This window comes from Ursus arctos, unplaced genomic scaffold (assembly GCF_023065955.2).
Source record: "Ursus arctos isolate Adak ecotype North America unplaced genomic scaffold, UrsArc2.0 scaffold_1, whole genome shotgun sequence".
Classification (NCBI taxonomy): domain Eukaryota; kingdom Metazoa; phylum Chordata; class Mammalia; order Carnivora; family Ursidae; genus Ursus; species Ursus arctos.
The window spans coordinates 65849370-65854459 of NW_026622763.1; the positions used below are offsets into that span (position 1 = coordinate 65849370).

A 5090-nucleotide genomic window follows, 5' to 3' on the forward strand; every position below is an offset into this window, starting at 1 on the left:
TGATGAACATTTCCACAAAACACAACCTATATAGAAATGGACTTATATCTATAGTCTATTGAACAATTCAATTAAGTAAATAATTTAAGAGTAACTTTGTTCATTGAGTTTTAAGATTGAGAAAGAAATATCCAGTCACAAACACTAAATGCCATTGGCTGAAAATGAGATTCACCATAAGTTCAAGTAGTTTGCTTCTCCCATTCCACACCCTGAGGGGCAAAAGTATTTGACATATTTACTGAGAGTTAAGTGGGTATGTGCCTATACTGCATGTGCAAAATATTGAAAGTATATCTGTTCTATTTTCAAAAAGTATATTATCATTGTGAGGTAGACCTTAGTTGCACCAATGAAGCAATGAGATATATGGAAATAGAGAATATGAAAAACAAACAAAAACCAAGATGCTGTGTAATCATGCTGTCAATTAAATATCATTAAAATGTGTGAGAGACTCTTTGGGATGAGTTATCCTGCTCTCTGTGGCTCCTTTGGGGTTGGAATAAAAAGACACATTCTTTCCTTTGTGTTAACTCATAGAAGGTCACTTTCTTCCTGAAAGTTTAAGACAGCATGACCTCAACCCAAGGGGCAAAGAAGTGAGCCACTGGATGACTTTCTTTAAATGACAATGTTAGAAGTTAGTTATATACTCTGAGTCATCACTGGTCCTTTTCCCCTGAGAATTTATAATTAAATTTAAGATGATGTGGAAAGTTAGTTGGAATGCTTTTAAATGGCAAGGAGATGAAAAACCACATTTGCTACTAAACCCTGTCTTCTCTTCCCCCGCACAAGAATCCACACACATTACAGAGGGCACAAAAACTCAGTGAACTCTCATTGTTCATGTCTGAATGAAAGACATGTACAAAGAAACACCGAGAAGAAAATACAGGGTGGCTTGCCGTTCTCGGGTTTGTACATGGTAGTTGTGCGCCTGATGATTAGGTTGGCCCTGCTGTTGTCTCCATAGATATTTACTTCAATGAGAAGAAAAGTAAAATAGAAAGCAAAATTGTAGACAATTTGCAGTGAAGTTGTCATGACACAATTATTTTATAAATGACAATATTATAAAAAAAAAATAGAAATGTTCACATGACATTCTGAGAGATTCAATACTGTCCTGATTCCTCTATGCAAATCATAGAAATTAACCCAAGCTAACATGAACCTTGATTTAAGGCCTAGAACATAAACAATTACTGGTCTTAAAGTACATGCATAAACAATTTGTTTTCATAAAATCTTTTTAAAAATTCCCAAAGTGCAATATTGTGACACTTGTAGTTTGCTATCTGTATTTCTTTAACTGTGCTAAAATTGAGGAGGACTGGTAGACACCTGATAATATTGCCATTATTTTGTGTTCTTCTGTGGTGTTGCGACTTCTAAAAATCTTGTCTTCCAAGCTGCAGGGTTCTTTTATCCTTACCATGTTCCAACAAATTGAACCAGTCCATTGTGAAGTCATTACCACAAATGTCCTGGCACTGATATCTTAGAGAGACGAGATGTATTTTATCTGACCACATTTTATTCAAGAGTAACTCAATTGTCCTGTGTTTCCCATACATCTTCACAGATGTGTCTTCTCATAAAGCTTTTATGTGATTTTAAAGGTAGTTATAAGAATTCAGTTTTAATCACTAGATGGCAGACCAAATCCACCATCCTATTATAACAGATAATTAGAAATTCAGTCATCAAAACTGCTGTTCACCTATGTGCCATGCCCTCGGTCCACATTCCTTTACAGAATTATATTTGTACCAAAAAACCCTGCATAGAAATGGCCATATTGAAATCTTTGCCCAGGAAAGATGTGATTCTCTTTGTGTAGTAAATTATTGGGGTCTACTTAAAAACTTTGGAAAATATATGAAATAAAAGTCCCTAAGCCGGGGCGCCTGGGTGGCACAGCGGTTAAGCGTCTGCCTTCAGCTCAGGGCGTGATCCCAGCGTTATGGGATCGAGCCCCACATCAGGCTCTTCTGCTATGAGCCTGCTTCTTTCTCTCCCACTCCCCCTGCTTGTGTTCCCTCTCTCGCTGGCTGTCTCTATCTCTGTCGAATAAATAAATAAAATATTAAAAAAAAAAAAAGTCCCTAAGCTGATGCTGGACATTACCTAGACATTAACTGAAGTTCTTCCTTGCAGAAATAATGTAGAGCTCTCACATGTCACACAAATTTTAAATCTCTTATTCAGACAAGTGTTTGTTCAGATAATTTTCCCTGCTGGACTGTGAGCTCCTTGGGAGCCAGACTTACGTTCATCTCAGTAACCTTCACACCCAGTGTCATATAATCAGCCTTTGATGAATATATTAGCTGGGTGGATGAATGCGTGAGTGAAGGAAGGAAGGAATTGTTCATTGATGTACTTATTAAAAAGATAGCACATGAAGCTGTCCTTCCTCCTTCCCTAAACTTCTCAGAGAGAGTGTACACTCGGGACTCCTATTTTGAATGAAAAGGAAATAGGTCACTTGATGGCTCCTGCCAAGTGTGTCCCTCGTATCTAGACCTCTGTGGGACCAGAAAGGAAGAAGACTGTGTCAGGCACAGCAGCTCATATTTTGGAACAAATTTCAGAAAGCTATAGCAGCCCTTCCGACTTCCTCACCCAGCTGGCCTCGGTCCCCGCTGGAGTTATGAAGGTCTGGGCTAACATTATTTAAAGTTTCTCTAACTGTACAAGTCTTTAAAGGACTGCAATCAAGGAAGCGTCAGCTGCGGCCCTCACCAGATGGGCAGGGACTGCCTTACGGCATTCACAGCAAGCAGCGGCAGGGCAGTCCCACGTGCCCCCCTGGACCAAACCACAGACACTGCCTTTTCCAGTGCACAGCATCGCCCCAGCTGCTGGCTTTGGTTCCAGAGATTCTTCCAAGGAATTCCCTCCCTTCCCTCTGCTCTTGGGCATTGTTTGTCATAAGGGAGACACAAAGAGGTTAGAATATTCAAGCTCTTCCTTCAGACTCTTCTGAGTAAATGCCAACAATTCCACATTCATCATTTCTCTTTCCTCATCTGATCCCCAGCATTTAAAACATTAGATACATAGGAAGCCGCCAGGGACAGTTGAGGGGGATCTGTTACGGACTTGGACAATATTTTTCCCCCTCAGCTTCAAGGTCCGTGAGAGGGTGAGGGGGTAGGTGACTATGGAGCAGGCCTATGGAGTCTGTATCATTTGTTCTTCAATCCACTATAGACTTTCACTTTCCAAATTTAAATCTCCTTTTAGGATGGTTATCCAAATTGTTACTTTTGTTGTGCCTACCTCCTCTCTTTTATTGCACCAAATGAACAAGAATAGGCATTCAGTGATTATTTAAGCTGAGTTAAATTTCTATATTATGAAGAACGATCATATTTTATATTCTAAAGCAATATAATAACAATTAATTTTGAAAAACTACCTTAACATCTGAGAAAGGAAACAGAAGACAACTTATATACAGCATTTCAGTGCAGCACAGAAATAAAATGAAATTAGATAAACTGTTTACAATGGTGAGTAGTTTCTTCAGTGCAACCAGTGGACACTTCTCAATCTCACTTTTCAGTTAAGTAAAACTGCTGTTTTCACTTTAGTTAAAATGGGAAAAATAAGAAGGAAAATCTCTCATGTTAGGTACTACTTAAGTTTCTTTCCATGTATCATTGGGAAATCTAAACGATTGTGGCCAAAATGTGAAACTGAAATGACACATGATGCACACCAATGCTCATCTGCAATTTGGTCTGGAAAACCAACTTACAGTCTGCTAATGCATTTGACATAGATTTTTTTTTTTCTCCGAAAACATGGCTCAAACTGTTGAATAGCTGTAAAAACACCACCAAGAAAATTAAGCCTGTCTAGTCCTTTTCTTAAAAGTTAATCTTCAGTGAATGAGTTAAATACAATCCGTGCTATGTTGAACGTGCGTGCCTACCTAAACGCATGAACAGTTCTGAATTGCTTCGAATGGACTCAGTCTACTTAATCTCTCCCCAGAATGATACTGTTTGAAATAAAGAGGAGAACCAAAAATCTGCCTAGCTATTTTTCTGTCAAATGGGTGGTATCACGGCTTTTGTATGGTCTGGAGATAAGTAAGCAGCAAATTCTGAGCAATCTATAGTACTTGCATTCCAAATTTCCATCATTTCCTTCAAGTCTTAGCTCAAGCTACCTTCTCCATAAAGCCTTCTCTAACCACCTTATAAAAAATTAGAAAATGAGCACACACACACATACACACACCCATGTCACTCTCAATCCACTAGTTCCTGCTTTTTTTCCCTTTTAATATAGTACTTATCACTTTCAAGCCAACTATATTATTGTACTTATGCTTATTGTTTGTTTCCCCATGATAGAATATCAGCTTTATAAGGACAGATGGAATTTATTCTGGCTTGTTCATTGATAATATCCCAATTTCTTATAATAGTGTCAGGATCATAGTAGATGCTCAATAAGTATTTGATGAATTAATTTGTTGAATATTCAATTATAAGAATACCAGGAAGAGATCTAGACCATATTGGATATAAAACTATTTGCTTTGATCCTGGACTTATTATATAATTTTTTTAAAGGCTCATTTTTCACTACTATTTAAATGTGGGCCATATCTACAGGGATTTAAAATACCTGGCATTGTGGGAATATCATGTATTAATGTTATTTATTCTATTTTGTCCTGAAAAGAACATATACTTTTATTCATTTTTATAACGAAAGAGAGTTATTTTTATATATTAAGAGAATATTCAGTACGGGGTCCTCAGATCTGAGTGACAGATGGTAGCTAGACTTGCAGTGAGCACAGCATAAGGTATAGAGTTGTGGAATCACTAAGCCGTATACGCAAAACAAGTGTAACATTGTGTGTCCACTACACTTAAAAACAAAAGATGGGTATAAAATTAAATACTTTATATGATAAAACATTTTTAGAATGATTTCAACTCTGTATCTTATGATTTCTTTGCCACTAAATTTTGCCTTCTTGTGTTCCCTGACACAGAAGAAGATTTAGGCCACTAGAGAAAATCCAGACATCGTAGTCAGTTTATTTCTTCTAA

General features: G+C 37.4%; 1 protein-coding gene across 2 annotated transcripts in view; it reads right to left on the bottom strand.

Moving 5' to 3' along the window:
- Window positions 1-5090, bottom strand: part of COL5A2 (collagen type V alpha 2 chain) — a 136823-nt gene that overhangs the window by 73575 nt on the left and 58158 nt on the right. The window lies entirely within an intron of this gene.